This window comes from Rhea pennata, chromosome 3, assembly GCF_028389875.1.
Source record: "Rhea pennata isolate bPtePen1 chromosome 3, bPtePen1.pri, whole genome shotgun sequence".
Classification (NCBI taxonomy): domain Eukaryota; kingdom Metazoa; phylum Chordata; class Aves; order Rheiformes; family Rheidae; genus Rhea; species Rhea pennata.
The window spans coordinates 62,750,104-62,767,598 of record NC_084665.1 but is presented as its reverse complement, the minus strand read 5'-3'; the positions used below and the strand labels follow the sequence as shown (position 1 = coordinate 62,767,598).

General features: G+C 38.4%; 1 protein-coding gene across 5 annotated transcripts in view; it reads right to left on the bottom strand.

The window, feature by feature from the left end:
* The window catches only part of HIVEP2 (HIVEP zinc finger 2), a 151,581-nt gene that overhangs the window by 75,106 nt on the left and 58,980 nt on the right, over window positions 1-17,495 (bottom strand). For 4 of the 5 annotated variants that reach the window (XM_062572445.1, XM_062572447.1, XM_062572448.1 and 1 more), the window contains exon 3: window positions 6,953-7,014. The exons of the other annotated variant lie outside the window; for it this stretch is intronic. The gene's annotated coding sequence lies outside the window, so the exon portion shown is untranslated. The remainder of the gene's footprint in view (window positions 1-6,952; window positions 7,015-17,495) is intronic. 5 annotated transcript variants of the gene reach the window in all.

Here is a 17,495-nt window from a genome sequence, read left to right as displayed (position 1 = left end):
TAAATTAATGATACACAAGATTGCAGTGCTCATGCTCGAATAGATTCAACCTACACGCAGTAAATTTTTCTGGATTCTTTCAGTTGACTTTTCTTTTTTGTTTTTGCTGTCAGTTCAGTACAGCCTATTAAAGACTGTGAGAAGAAATGGCCCTCAACAAGGATTTATGTTCCAATCACACAATCTCAAACTCTTCTAGAAAAGAGCTATTCAGCTGGTTCTACAATTTTCAAATAACTTCGGCCCAGCTTCTAGATGTTGTGTTAGGCTGTGATTATGTATTGTCAATGCATTCCTGTTGAATATATTCAAAAGTAAACTGATATCTGTGCAACTAGGTTCCAAATATGTACAACTGATACGAAAAATAAAAGCAGATATAGTCTTTAACTTTTCAAGCAGATATAGTATTGTCTATTTATAGGGAAAGCTTTCTCGCAGCCTTCTTTTTTTTTAAAGACCTCTAATCTAAAGATCTTTTAAAAGCCTCATCTCTGCTGAACTGGCTTAAAATCTAACTGGTGGTCTTCATCCTGCTTTATTACAGTTGGTTTTTTATTTGTATTTGTATCTGTTGCATTTGAATAGCCAACTACCAGCAGTGCCCTGCTCAGTGCAGGCTGAGGGATCGCAGGCGATGCTGGGCTCTCTGCAACGCTGCTGGGAGCAGCACGGGTGCTCTCTCGCTCGCCCTCCTTGCCCGCAAAGCCAGCAGGCTGCTTCGGCTCAGCCCAGGGCTGCGGGGTCACCCCCTGCACACAAGAGAGACGTTTTCATGTCTAAGGTCCACACAGGAAGGCTACCAAGGTGGAAAAGAAATCCATAGGAACAGCACAGAAAGCAAATATGTACTCTGGAAAGATTTTGCTTTTGGTGTGCTATAAATTTCTAGGTTGTTTGGGGTGGTTCTTTTTTCTTTTTCTAAGAAGCAATAAAAGAAGAAATTCTAAATTTAAGGCTTCTGTTCCATCTTCTTCATCAGATACAGTAAAATACAAATAAAACACAGTAAGATTGCCCTGTTTTGCAAGCTCACCAATATAACATGCTTTCATCTCTTATGTTACAACATGTAAAGCCTCTCTTGACCTCATTTTTGGTGTAAGTCAGAAGCTTGCACCCATCCAGCTTGTAAAAATCAGACCCTTGTACCCACCAGTTTCAACTGTACAACGCTAGTTTAACTGGAGAGGTGAGTAAGGATGCAAAGAGTGAGCAAACACCTTCATAACCACAGTGTCCCTACCCATCGACTCCAAGCTCCTGGGCACCTCCCAGAGCCTCCTCTGTTTGGCTGCCCCTGCTTCTGCTCAGCCTCCTCTTTGCTGTCCCCAGCTGCTTTTTCCCGGGGCAGCAATGCAAGCCAGGCGCACATTCTACCCCCATCGTACCGAGAATTTGTGACCAAGGCAGTCTGCTCCTATACAACCCTCCCCAAATTATAAATCTAAATGTATCTTCCCATTCCACTCACATATTTATAGGCCCCTGCAGAGGGACATATTATTCTTTTAAAAATATTACAGGAAAATGCTGCAAGTGATTGTCATAAAAAAAATCCATCATAATTTCATTAAAAATTAACAAAAAGAAAGCATTAGTGTTGTATTACTAACTAGGGGGGGTGTCTCATATTATTAAATTGAGAAGGGCAGCAATGGAAAGCCTTTTTAGATTGGTGTTTCCATTCTTTCCTCTTCTGCTTGGTTCAAAAGCCCTGCATAATTAATACTGTAGTACTTAATAAATGCTTATGAACCTACTACCTCTCTGCTCTTTCCGTTTAATTAGGTGATTGACTTCAGGCATACTATAAATTATAATGACAATTTAATTACTTTTTTAATGTGCACACTTAAAAGATTTATAAACAGGAATAGAATAGTACGGTACACTGAAAACTAGAAAAACTGTGAACTGAAGCACAGCACAAAGTAATCCAATCTAAAGTATGATTCTAATATCTAAACAACTATAATGATTGAGACATACGGTATTTACAATGTCTAGTACAATCACACAGAAGTTTCTATTTCTCATCTGAACATGACTATAAACTCCTAATTTTTTTCTTCTAGCACCCATGAAATCACCAGGTTTCATGGCAATAACCTAGAAATGGTTCCAAGGAAAAAGGCAAAAGAATTTCAGTATACCTTAAACAATATGTTTGTAAAAATGAAAGATGTACTCCTTTCTTTTCATTAAATCATAACACTTCTTCATCATAATACAGTCAATGTTAGAAATTGCAGGGGGGAAATCTTCTGTGATATTCCAGTTGGTGCAGACAAATTGTCAAAGACCACAGATTTCATAATCTCATGCGCAGACTTTTCCTGATTAGGAGACAGAAATGCGTGTGTGAAAATATCTCATACCATCAGTACCACATACTGCAACAGTCAAATCTAGCTTTTCTGATATTGTTGTCATGTTATCTAGGACTCAATTCCCCTGTCACTTATATGAATGTAAATTAGAACTAAATCCACAAAGGTAATAGGATTACATGCAAATAAATATATAGCAAATCAAATAAGAATCAGACCCTGTTCTTCACTTCAAAGCAGTACTTAGAAAAGTAGAAAGGATAAACTAAAGATGAACTTTTTAAATTTGAAATAATTTAAAATATTATGAGAAGAGTAAACCTATCCAAAAGTCCAGATCTTTCCAGTGCCCAGCTCGTCACTGAAAACAAAGAAAACCATCACTATCTCCTGCAAGTTACCTGTCACCAACATAAAAAATGATGATAACATTTGTTTTAAATCACGCTGTATGTTATATTGATGAATCTTTCTCGTGTTAAAAAGTCATTAAAATTTGGGCTAGAGGAGACACTTTCCCATACAGGAGCTGAATTTGGTTTGGTGTGACTATTTCTGTCTGTTAATTTAGTAGCATAAAGTATAACTGAACATTTTTGGCATACTTACTGGAGATGCTGGAATCTCTATAAACAGAACTGCTTTAAGAAGAAGCATTAAAAAAAAAAGACTGGGCAACTCACAACGTGCTGGAAAGAAGATGGGGAAATCAGTGTTTTAAGCACCTTCTATAAACACTGTTAAATGGACAAAAAGGAAATAAATTTAAATATACAACCAAGGCACAGGGTTATGATAATTGTCTTTTTTTTTTTTTTTTTTTAGTACAAGGAAAAAAATCCTCAAATACTTGTCTCATTCGTACTCAGTGAAGCTGAGTAGAAGGAAGTGCATCCCTACAGCTTCCTAGCATGTCCGTCCACCTCGGCTGGCAGAGCTCGGGGCCAGGAAAGGTGTGTGAAAGACAGAAACTGCCCCCGAACGATGCAGTGAATCACAAGAAGCCGCTTTGTCTGCAGCTTCCGTTTCCAGAGCCATTGCACAAGGCTGAAACAACGGATCTGCTCATGAGCTAGCATTTCATCCAACGTCACGTACCGCTGGTGATTGATGATGGGTCAAGAGGGCACTAGACTTTGGGTGCACAACCCTTAAATACTTTATCAAAGATGGCAAAAGGCCATGTACTACAATAACACAGCAAATACTTCCTTTTACTGTAGAGCAGACAAATTCCTTCCTCCCCGCTGGCTAAATCTGAAGCTTGTGGTTCACAACTCCGAGCTTGTGTAAGTCCTATATTCACAAAATATTTGCTGCATTTTTATTCCTGAGACCGCTTGATTGTAAACATTCTCACAGAAATGAAAACTCATCCTTAGCTGTGCTGAAATCAGAGCAGTTGTAAATATGTAATTCTAGAGATTATTTTTAAAGACAGCAAAAGAATACAAATTTCACTTCTTTTTTAAATGAAACTATATAGTAAGAATTGACAGATCTTTTTAAAAATATGTATAACTGATCAAAACTTTTCACACTGAAGGGTTGCTTGAAAAAAAACCCACTGATTTGACAGAACAGAAAAGTTCCATAAAAATATAAACTTTGTCCACAGTTTAAATAAAAAAAATCACAAATAGGCTTCATGTGATTTTAATAGTTGTGTTGTACGACCCAATGACGTACAATATAATGAGCCATAAGAGATGTGTTAAAATACTTTGACATCATCACCATATCTTTATGTAAATGAAGCAACATTTAAAATGTTCTGAAAGAACATGTCTTATTGTATGAGAATTTTCAAGATTTTCTTCCAGTTTAGATGAAAACCAATTTCTGAACCTTGTGTTTATTTAACCTTGTTAAATATTCTTCCAACAAGCACTTGTTTCCTCTTCCTTTCTAACTGATTCTCTGTAAGTTTATCTACCTAAATAGCTTTAAAAATTGATCTAACTGCTCTGAGCTGAACAATACAACTTAATGCTCTAACAAGACAGAAAACGGAGGCCCCATTTTTTGTTTCTAAAGGCACAGGAAACTAGAAAGACTCTCCAAAGAAAACTCCAAATTAGCTGTGACAATTTCTGCTCTTCTTACCAGCTGGCAAGAGTTTCAGCAATACAAGAAAACCATTTAGCTGCTCACCCACGTGGTGAAAAAAGCTGAAAAATGATAACCACACCTATAATAATGGAATCATTGATTAATAACAGTAACAATATTAGAGCTTAATTTTCCATTTGTGAAGACTTCACCAGAGTGGAAACACAGAGGGCAGCAGTAAAAGCTATAAATGAAAGGGACTGGCCCATTTGTGGAAGACAGGTTTAAATACTGGTTTTATTTACTTTTAACAAAGTACTTCTAGAGACAACTGGATCACCAATCATTCAGTAAATACTCTGAGCAAGAGCTTATTTTCTCTTCCGTGTAGGCCCTGCCTGAACGGCTGTGGTACCAGAGAGCCTTTGGGCATTGCAGTAGGGAGCATGACTAATATCAGCCATGTGTCCCTTGCTCTGCCCCCTCCTCCATGTGCAAGAGGGTGTGAGGTGAAAAGCCACATTTAGGCTGTGTCCACAGCAGAAAGTGGTGAGATCTGTGATGGTCTTCAAATCCTGAGCCAAATTCTCTCAACAGCTTAGGACCAGCTGTCCCAAGATAATTTTGCATTCTACTACAAGCTTCCTCCATCTCTACAAGAGTCTCTGAATCAAAGGGCTGTAGTTATTGACTTGGGCTTTCTGATAGTGGCAGTACACACAGTCAGGCAAATAGCTACGCTGTTACACCACTGCACTGTAGCAATATGGAACATGCACACCCTTCGTGCATCACTCTTCTGGGTGCTCTAATGCAGAGCAGATGGGTGGTTTCCCTCCCAAAGACTTCACAGCACGTTATGCTACAGCAACAGATCCACCTAATTTCAATCAATGATGTATTAAAAATGTCATCATAGATTGGAGAAATCAGAACTTAAATGCTTTAAAACTGAATGCTTGTATTTGGAAGACAGAGATCTCAGGACGAAGGAATCTCAACTTTTTCATAGCTGTATCAAACAGATTACAAGCAGACTTGTCAATTCACATCTCCAATTCAACAAAGTGTCAATTCCAAATATAAAAAAGTGATATTACTAATTGATATTATTAACGTGTATGATGTGATAAGGTGTCTACTAAAAAATTTCTTAAATAGTAAAAGCTTTTGTAAGAGGTTTATTACCCAGAAATTAAATCTGCAAATAAGTAACTTGCCCTATGAGTACTTTTATTCCCTTTCAAGAGTATGAAGCTAACATTAGAATCAAAAGGTGTCATATTTTTAATGCATTTTCCATATGAACTGAGAGATGCTTGAGGAGCCACAGTGATGTCAAAGAGAAAAACATTTTGAATATAATGTTTCTGCTACACCCACCTTCAGCTCATGGCCCAGCACTCTGTTCCCTTCTATTCGCACAGGTAAGCAGAAGCTGACAGCCGAGGTAGGGCAGAGATTGGGAGCCATATGGCACTACAGTCTATTTCCTCTATGTATTTGTGAATAGACACAAAATAGATAAATGTTGGCATGAATAAATTCATATTTTATCGATATATGCTGGTGTCTACTGTCAGAGTAATTTATTCAAAACAACTTTTAAAGGCAAACACTGGTTTAAAGAAAAAGCAAAATCCTCAAAGAGAAAAACTGCAGTCCTGACTTATTCCTTGCCACAGCAAATCCTCGACGACGATGGGGTGAAGCAGAAGGCAGAAGCCCACTGGGTTTATCTCACAAAGCCAAAAGGGAGAATGGTACAAATAACGAAGGAGTCTAAGAGCCAGTGTCTCCAGCTTGCTGCTGAAGACAAGCTTCCTGGAAGTGGGGCCTCAGCACAGGGGTCCACAAGAAACCCAACGCGCTGAAACACAGCAGTGCCACCACCGAGTTACTCTCGCACAGGGAAAGCACAGTCTCCTATATGGAGCTCAGTTTTGCAAGTAGTAGCTTGTAATGACAAAGGCTATCAAAATTACAAGGATTACAAGTTACAAAATTACAAGTTTTGTTACTTGCAGTTGATGTACCTACAAATGTTCAGTTTCACTTCTCACAGCTATTCAAATTACCCAACCCTCATGGGTCTGCAAACATGAGTCTCACTCAGAAGAAGATTTATTAAAAGACTGCTGTCGCATCTGACCATGACGAAATGCTAAAATAAAAAAGAAATGAAACACACTAAACAGTTCTGAACCCCACATTATATTTGGTCTGGATCTAGTGAATGTGTTTGACTTCCACTGACTCCCATATCATAGATGATTATCTCCCAAAAATGTGCTCTATGAAACTGCACAATAAGAAAAGGACGGCTGCTATTAGTCAGAAGCTGAAATTCGAAAGAACTACTTCAAATGATAACCGAATGCAAAAATTCATTACTTGCTTCAACAGAAGGGTAAAAGAACATATTTATAAGTATTGGTCAGTTAGAACATATATTGTGGCAGAATATTTCTGGATCTGTTCACAGTTCTTAAATAGCTCTGTGTCTGAGCTTGAGCAAATGGTTCGTATTTTCTATGGTTTTGCAAAATAAGAATAATAATACTCACCTCACAGAATAGAGGCTTCATCAATGTTTCTAACTCACTCTGAGCTTCTTAAGTAGACAGTCCTGCAAAAGTGCAGAGTATCATTATTTAGATTTGATTTCCTTTATAACTTTTTAAATTTTTTTCTATTTCTTGGTGGTTACCACTTAGGACCAATAGCAGATCCAAAATCAGTGTGTCTACCTGGAGGATAGTCTCAAGCTCCTGCCCTTGCACATATGCACATATGTATTTATACATATTCCAAAACACAAACCACAAGTCTATGAATAGGCTAGCAGAAAATAGGCACAGAAAGCCAAGCAACACACATCTACATTTGAATCCAGAACAAACAAAAAAGTGGGTATTTTTAAGGACCTCATCTGTTCCCAGCCATCCAGTCTCAGTGCAACATGTAGCAAACAGCTTTCGGAGGCACTGTGGTATCTTCTGAATCACTGCCATTACCCGAGAAAACCCCAGGAAGTGGTTTGAATGAGAAACTGGACCAGCCTTGCGTAGGTATCAGCTGATGTCACAACACACACAACACGGAGCAGCAACAACGCGGACGTTGTGAAACCAGGGATAACCTGCTCTTATCTCCAGCAGCTGGGAAATCATTTCTAACCCAGTGACTACAGAGCTTAGGAACAAGTCAAATGGTTAATTATTCACTGCGCACTTTAGCAATTAATCTTGGTTTCAGACCAAATCCTTGCACGCCCATAATAACGTGAAGACCTCCAGTGAGGGAAACAACAGCATGAGCCTTTGGATCTATCTTCTGTAAAGCAATTCATTCTTCCATAAACAGTTACTATTAAGCAAGGACAAAGCAACAAACCAGGCAGCCATCTGTGTAAACCAATTTAAAAGGACGGTGATCTCATAAAATTTTTCAAACTAACGCTCTTTGTTTAACTTGTGCCACCCTGTCCTGTCCCAGTAAATTCTGGGTTCTAGCTGGTCCTTCAGCTAACGCAGTGTTTCCACTTTAGGGCAAGATGGGACTTTAAAGCCACAGTGATTTTAAACCTGTGAAAAGAATGTGTCAATGAAAATACCTCAGCATATATGGAAGCAGGACACGCTACCCAGCAGCCCACACATCACGGAGGGTGTTACTGCAAAGGTCTTCGCTGCAGTCGCCAGCTGATCTTACGAGAAGTATGAGGTCAAGTGAGAACAAAGATTCAGGCCCCTGCCTGTAAGTAATTCCTACCAAAGTGCATTCCTTGCTACGAGCCAGAGAGAAGCCAGGGACAGCACGCTTGCAATTGCATTATAAAGGAAGAAAGCCCTGATATCCCAAAAGCTCACAAGTCCACATATAGCACAGCCACCCAAAACTACACACATCCAAAACAGCAACTCCATCCACAGAGCCGTCTGCCTGCTTAGATTTGAATCTAATGAAGCTTGAGGCAAAACATATAGGAAAAAAAAAAAGTAAAACGCCCGCAAACAGGTGCAAATTACAAACACTTCAGGCCATATCTTGCACCACATTACTTGCAGAACTGCCATTTACTCCATTTATCGAAGAAACTGAGAATGCTACATAAACACTGAGGTATAGCCATGAGGATGTTAATAACACAAAGACACTTACAAAACGACAAAAGGGAATATATAAGCTAGCTTGCATGACGCGTGGAATATAAACATTTCAGCAGAAAAGTAACTGTGAAAATTGCATATTCTCTTTTCACTTCCAAGTATTAGAACAGCACAACAGCATATTAACTACATTTAAGTGATAGGAGGAAAGGTTCGCTTCTCGGTTATATAAAGATGACATTTCTAATCTGTGTAGTGCAAAGAGATGGTAAAAATTACCTCCCACAACAGCCAGGTTTGTTACATTAGTTCTTTCTCCCTTCAGTGTGCATTTTCAAATACCCATTACTTTACTGTTCCCCTTCCTAAACGCCTGATATTTGTGTGCCTGAGAGTTGCATGTGTTTGCTTTAAAATAATAACTGTGAGGAGAAGGTAAGTTGCCCTTTTGACTCACTGTGTAATTGTACAAGTGTTTGTGCAGTAATAACCCATCATACCCATAAAGTGACATTTCTCTAATTAGCATTTACTGAATATAATGGCTGCCTTTGCAAACACAGCGGCTTTTTTATTGGCAACTTCTTTAATTATCTCACTATTGTTAACATGAAATCTCCTTTCTGTCATTAGAGAAGAACAAATTGCTCCTCACCATAGCCACAGTAATATTTTATATTTCATATTATATGTCAATAAATATGTTTAAGGATTAGCCTTAAGAGACAGAGTAGTATTAACAGCTTCCTTGGGAATTTGTTACAGAAAAGGGAACAATTCTGACCTTTGAGTCAATGTTTCAGTGCCTTTTTGATATGCGTCAGAACAAAAGTTCAAGCTGTATCTCATTTCAGTTTATCACGTTTGGTTGTGTGTAAAACCAAGCAAAGAAATTTGAGAGAACTAGTGGTAGTGGTGCTTTCCTTTGATTTTACTTTTGCTATGTCAATTGATGTTGACACGTGAAGTGTATTTCTTTTTTTTTTCTTTTGTTTTTCTCTTTGCTTGGTCACTACTTTGAGGGCCATAATGGCATCAGGTTCCTTACCAGCTGTCTCCAACAGCTCTGCAATTTGCTGCTACATTACATAAAAACTCAAAAATGGCTTAGAGAACATTTAAATTTGCACCATCTTGGCAAGTTAGTTAAAAGCAAATGCTACTTAACAATGCAGTGCCCACATTTGCTGACCAGACATGGAGATTTTGTGCCTAATCTAGTGACAGGTTGGAAGGAATTCACTATATATATATATATATTTATAACATACCTCTGACTTTCCACTCCTACTACATAAGCATCTTATTATCAGTTTTTACAGGGAGGGAAAATGGAAAAGGAAATTCCTGGAAGAGATTACAATTGTCAAACAAGCTTTTGATATCTTTCAAACAGCTAAAACATTAGTTTTTTCGCAGCACTGTCAAAAGTCTATGAGAGCTTCCTGGCTACAGTAGAAGAAATAGTACATTTAGTTCAACTACAAGCTGTACCTTTTAAGAAATCCATATTAAAACAAACTCATTATTCATTTTGCTGTTAATACATGTTTTTGATTTGCAATTTCAATAGTTTTTGTTAGACCTTGCATTCTCAAGAACCACAACTTAAAGCTAACGCTTTAATAAACTCTTGTTTATATTACAGTCAGACCAGAACAAACAAAATAAAGTTACAAATGACATTTTTATAGGATGTCAAGAAAAAGATTCATGTGTCTGAATATTTTAGTTACAGTATGGTAGGCATGATTATTATTTCCTGTACGCCAAACTTGTAGATTTAAAGAAGTGGAAAAAGGCTACTCTGGGAATAGTGCATGGATATCAATCAGGCCTCTGAAGAGTGGATAGATACAAATACCATACAATTTTAATGCAAAACTCCCATTAAGTACTACAGGAATTTTTCACTGCAATAATGGCAAGAATTGGCCATGCATAGGGAAAGTCAAAAATCTGTTTGAATTCTTTAGAAGACATGTTGCATTTCTGTAAAGGCATCCCTTTGAGGTGAAAAGTTCCAAAAATTTTCAGGGAGTAGATAGAGGGTTTGCAATGGGACAGGCAAGAAAATGACCTTTTTTTAGAAAAGAAAGATCATAAAGCAAAAAGAAAATAGCCAAAGCCTATTAGATTATCTCATACCAAATAAGAAAAATCTATGTAGCATATTTTAGTGTTTTCTTGAGGTCACTTCTGAGTTACTCAGAATCATCAGTTCTTCTGGTTTCCCTCAGGAGATCAGACCTTTACCACAATGCTTTTTTTCCTGGTATTTAAGATAATATTCCTTTTGCTCATTTCTACATTTTTATTCTGTCATAACTCTTTGAGACTGTTGTTCCCTTTTGGGTGATCATGGCTTTGAAGCTTTGAGTACTGTGATTTCTAATTTAATAACAATCAAGGTAGAAAAGGCTAAATCGAACAGAGCAACTCATCTTCTGATTTCAGGACAGTCTTGCTCCCTCTGTAGTCAGTGACAAATTCCCAGTGGAATCAGAATTGAACTCTTGGTCAAGACTCAAGGGTATGAATAAACACCAATGCACTAACTGAAGGAAAGGCTATATTTCATAAGCACGTGGCCCTCAGCTTTATGGAGGATGGCGATCTCCTCAGAAATTTACCCCAATGATTCCTATTTTCTCTACCTAATGTGATGTGCTGTAATTTGGTTACACTAAGAAAATCTGGTAACTATCACTTCTCCTTGGACATTAGTCAAGAAAGAATTAAGGAGTTTTGTGTCTCCTAGTCATAACTCCATCTCTTTACAGATTTCCACTGTAGGATTGCTGACTGGCATTTATATATGGAAATGGGAGTCCTTGACAGGAAGGTGTTTCATACTGAAGGCTGATATCCTATCTACCCAAAAAAGAATAGCAGATGTCAGGACCTCATGGTCTGATTTTGTGTCACCTCTGTTCCTGAACAGTCACAAGCAGCAGGCAGGGCAATTCCTTTTCAAAAACCTACACTACCTTCACTTAATAAAAGCATAAGTCTATACAGGGGGGTAGTTCTGGAACAGCCATGATGATATAATTTTGTAGAAACAAAATGACTACCTGGTAAGACAAGATATTTTATTTTTTTAATTAGTTTCTATTTTTTTAATATTAGTCACTAACTAGCAGGGTAGCAAATAGTAATTGTATTTGAGAAAAAGAAAGGCCAGACAAGTTGCTGAAAAATCCTCATTGCTAATGACCTGACTGCAAAGGGACAAAGTTATGAGATGAAACTACAGGTACTTGGCAAACCCATCAGAGCTCTTCAACCAGTGGTTTGTACTGTGGCTCACGCTACCAGTGATATAGCTACTGCAATATAAAGTGAAACCTTCATGATACTGTTATTTTTTGAGTAGCACGTACTGTCATTTATCCTGACATTATCAAACCTTCTGTGCAAGGCTCCTGGTGATGTCAGGGTATGGCTTCTTTTTCTCACCACTTTTGCATCTTATTTCCAAGCCAATCTGATCTCCTTGCAAAGGGCCAGGATCTGTCTCTAGAAGATTTCAACCTGGACTGGAGGAAATCCTCTTCCCTCACTATCTCCTTGGGGTTCTCTTAACCTGGAATAACCTCATCTCTTATGCACTCCTATCTCAGGATTCACATACTGCTTTGCTCTGAAAATAGGAGTCTTGTAGGAACTGCTTATGGCTGTTACCAGATGGACACAGATTCTGTTCTGAATCACTGGCAGTACACAACTTGTTGAGTTATTTGAGGTCCTACATGAAAAATGCTCACTTTGTGGCACTAAAAAGAAATACTGCCAAGACAAAAATCCCTGCAGGAATTACTGTGCCACATGCATACAGGAAACAAAATAGGAGAAGAAAAAAAGATTTAGCCATAATTTATAGGAGTTGCTGTCAGACTACTGACATAAAGGAGGTACCTTTCAATCTAAGTCACAGTATACAGACTTAACTTGCATTATCTTCATTCTTTCTTCTTCTCCATGTTCCTACTGATGGACAGATTCCTTTCAAAATAATTTTATTCCACAATAAGATTTACATAACTACTAAATTACTGACAGCCTGGTCCTAGACCTCAGACAATGTTACCGTCTCACACTGTGATCTCTTGCAAGACCCACAGAGCAGACAAGCAAAGGTCTCAGGACCAAGGTCATTATGCACATGGCACACAGGTACACTGCATTTGGAGTGTTACTTGAGTCTATTCATTCATACTACTGTGCACATCAAATCATGAAAAGCAACAAACAAGATGGAAAAATAATTTACCAACTGGATTCAAAAAATAAAAATATCAGAAAAATGAAATAGCAAATAATTCCTTTTTTCATTTTTCCAACTTTTCTCTATATTTTCCTTATACTATTTCACTGTATTGTTTTTCTTCCTTTTTTTGCTTATCATTCTGTTTATTATGAACATCAACCATGTTTATGAGTAATTCTTTATTTTTCTCTGTGGCAAAATGATATCGAAATGAGGTAACAGCTAATGCATATTTCCCTCATAAAACCTGAAAAAATCAAGGAATAAAAAACAAAACAAATCAAGCAAACTATCCAAGCCTCTCCTCAAAGAAGCTGACCAAAACTGGAGTTTCCTAATATCAAGGAATTGTCTCAATGATTTCAATAGGGCTTTAGGTAAACACTAAGATCATCTCAATAGATCAAGTATTTATGACTGTAGTAAGACGATTCTGAATTAAGAAAATCAAGAGATACTCTGTTCTTTGAAGTGCTGAAATCACTACTTTGCTACATATTTCAGAATACTTTTATAATGCATGGCTGGCTTACTGTACCAGCATATCTCTATCTGAGTTAATGTTTTTGTCAATGACCACACAGCACTGGCTGTTCCATACAATCCCCCTTCACACAAAATAGTGGTATCAGAAGGCAGAGTGATGGCCAAGGTGGCCTTTGTATTACTTTTGCTGTTCCTCTCGTCCTGGGGTACCTGTTTATTCTTAAGAGTATTTAAGCACAGAGAGTACTTTGTCAAAACAATACAAAACTATAAAAATACTGATTGTCAGTGCAATACGACTGTCAAAAAACATCAGATGCTACAGCAATTGGACGCAGCATGTAGTCACAGATTTAACAAAGAGGAGAGATGTGAAATGTATTTAATCTTTAACTTTAGCTAACACATTCAAAAATTTTTAGATTGAAGCCCCTGATATTACCATCAGAGATTCAGTTTTCCGTTTTCCCCTCCAAAGCATGGTAATTACAACCACATGCCCACTGGGAACTAGTCACACACTGAAACACCAACACATTTCAGTGGGGGAGGGAGAGGTTTGCCTACGGACTTATTACAAGGTACAGCAGAGGATATTTTGACTTTGACCGAATCTGCAGTATTCTTTCCTCAGGACAGCTCAGTATTTTAACTACTGAGATGAAATATCTAGCTGGCTGTTGTTCAAGGTGACCAAGAAGATTTTAAAGGTGGCTACTGAACAGATGGAAACTCTTCTGGAAAAATAAGGCTTTTGCCACCAAGGTTGTCATCCCTCAATTAAAGCTGTGCAAGCAGAACTTCATGCCTGCAGTTAGTCACTTAAGTCAACAGGGTGTTGGCACAGGGACATAGGCAGCCACCTGGTATGAGCTCACCCCAGGATCAGGACCTCCGCCACTGCCTGCCCCCTAAGTGACACCTTTGTCACAATACACAGGGAGTTAGTTACCTACATGCACTGCCACATGTCAGCCTGGACTTCATCCCTTAGCCTTGCTCTGTGCTAAGCATCAGGAAGAGAGAAGCAGTTGGCTAATACTTCTTCCTAGCAAACTGCAACCCTTGTGGAAATATTCTCAAGGCCTATACAGTCTACCTGGAAAACTAGTGGTGCTGAGCTTTTGCACAAATATTGTAAATGGAAGTTACCCTAAGATATTATCGCTACCCTAACACACAGTCCCCCAAAAAGGGGGAAAAAAAGGACAATACTGAGGTCAATAATGGCCCAAAGACATTAATGTGTAGCTGACCATGATGATTCCTAGAAAGCTGTGGCAAATAGCATGTATAGCAATGCCAAACAATTATCAAGCTTTACATTTTCTAAGCACAGCACCCCAGGAGAATTCAGTGAATTTCACTGCAAATGACTCAAGACTCATCAAACTTAACCTTTTACAGATTTTGAATTATATAACCAGCTTGTCACTAATCACAAAGTCTTATTGAAGTGACTGTAGAAAAATTACATAGAAACAAAGAAAGAGCATACTCGTAAATCACAATTCAATGAAAACCTTTTCATTCCCTGCCTTCCCTTGATCTTCCAAGCATCTTTTCAATTGCCACTTCTCTTCTTACTATTTCTGCTGAATGCAATTCTTAACCAATACTCAACTAGTCAGAGAGGAGATTAGGAAACCTGATTCAGACTCAGTGCTTATGTTGTATCAAGCATCTGTCGCAAGGGATGGAAAGGTACACATAACCTGTATCTCACAAAGTGAGGGCACCCATACTGCAACAGCACATGCATTGCTATTGAAAGTAGCTTTATAAAAGCACTGTGTCAAAAAAATACAGACTTCAGTTAACTAACTCACACAGGAAGTCTGGTTTCATTCATGAATTGAGACCTTTGAGCTAGTAAATTTGGAGGAGGAGATACATCAAGAAGTGAAAATGAAGCTCGGATTTTACCTCTGAAAGTTTTCAAATCTCAAAATCCTGCACAAAAACCGCTCTGTTTTCACCTGAGTAAAAAACAATAGTAGGCATTAAGACCAGTGTGAGACTTTGAAACCACAGACTATGCAGAGAGGGCCACCTGCCAATAGGAAGAAGCGGTGAAAAGGCATTTTGGTCCAGCTGCTGCTATCCTCCCCCAGCCAAACAATGTCGTGTGATAAAAAGCATTAAGGACTTTTTTTAATCAACAAGCCGCAAAGTTCTAATTCAACCTCTTCCAAGTTCTTGATATCCACACTCACCCTGACATCCATGTCTTTCATTTTTATTCCCTGGTTGTCAGGAGAAGGACTTGAGAGACTTCTGAGCTAGAGTTCATAAAGAGCTGATCTTGTATTTTCTATCACAGCTGTATCAAAGGGACTGAGCCCGGAAGAGACAGAAAAAAACAGAAGAAAAAGAAGAAATGAAAAAGTGCCTCATGGTTGGGCTGACTCCAGTTGCTAAATTCATCACAGATAACACTCGCAAAAATCTCATACTTGTGGTGCAACCTCATTTCACATGTCAGACTCAGGCAGAAAGGCAGAGTAGAAAGAGAAAAGGGGGATGGTTTATTATCTATCTGCATTCCTTATTTGTGTAAGATGCAGTACTTAACATCAGGAAATGAACTATGACCACACGCTCAGTGGGTCACTGTGGCAGGTGCAACTTAACCTTAAAACCACATAGCCTACTGCACCTTCGGATTTAACCCAGATAGCATCTGGATTAAACACTCCAATAAATCCGCTCTCTGCTCATGGATAGCAACAATAAGGGTTAAAAAAACAACTGTGCTACAAGCTGAAATTCCACAGCACTTCCCTCGAAATAGCTGCAAACTGCATGTATCCCTGGAATAAAACAAGACTGACAGACTGCCATAAAGATTAGCTAATCAAACACGTTTAAATGACACCAGCCAGACACGTATCGCTCGAGAGCTACGAGGAGTTAGTCAGAGCATCACGCTCGGCAGTCCTCCAGCGCGGCCACTTTCCTTGCGCTGGGGGAAGCGTACCTTTCTGCTACGCAGCAGAGCTGGATTTACCGCCTCCCAGACAAGGAACCCCCCTCTCCTTCCTCCCAGCCTCGGCCCCCCGTGAATAACAGCTCGGTACTACCTGCGTTTATCAGCACAGCAATCCCGTATCTTCAGTCATTCAAAGAATTTAACAGCCTGGAAATTCCTGTTGTCCATTATTTGAGGTCACAGATAAAAGCTAAACAGCAGCCGTGACTCCCATCAATCATAAGTCACTCACTGGTAGAATGTATGGTAGGAGACCTACTGATGTAAGCTAGTCACCAGAGAAAATACCCACTGATGACGCATATCCAGGCACAAAAATAGTTACAGGGCCCCCAAAGGGATTATTCAACAGCCTACATTTAGTTATTCTTACAAGAGACCCGCAGTCAATTTGCTGCTATTAGATGGCTGGGGAATGCTGGAGTTTAAGTTTCCTCAGCAGACATAACCACAAATAGCTGGTTTAAATAAGCTACTGCAATTACAAGCTGTTTTGTAAATTTTAACACTGCATTATAGGGATTAAGCCTAAACAGAACCACTGGCTATAAAATGCTGTATAGCCTTTGCTTTTACTGTTTACCTATTCTTCCAGCGTATTTACGAACTCATTCAGCATATTAGCCACCAATGAAGGAAACAATTTAAAATTAATTTGGAAATACTCAAACAAAACCTCTCGTCCTACCCAAAAGCAAGATTTCTTTTAACTAAAAATATCCATACACATGAAGTGGGATGCAATTTTTTTTTGGGGGGGTGACACTTCAAAACTGTCTGAATCATATTTGTAAAGTATTTTGGCTTAATTTTTACTCCTCCTTGGTACTTGCCTCTCTTCTACTCAAAATCAGCTCTATAATTAATTTTTCTCACATAAATCAAAATCTTAAAAAGGCAAATTATTTACTACATGAAGAACTACATACCTGTTTTGAGCAGGGGAGTAGAATGATGACCTCCACAAATTCCTTCTAATCTAAATTGTTCTATATTAACACTATTATTTAGTTAAAAATGCTCTAAATTAACAAATAAACTGATAATCCCACAATAATCCTGCCTTCTTTGATAGTTTCAGGATCCTTCACACTCCCTTACAGTAACCAAACTTACAAGGATATAACCGAGCCTACTAAAACTGTTGACAGCAAAACATTGACTACACATTTTTGGCAATGTTAACAACTTTTTATTATTATTATTTAAGTGATTTTAACACCAGGCCCCATTTTCAGAAGTCATTT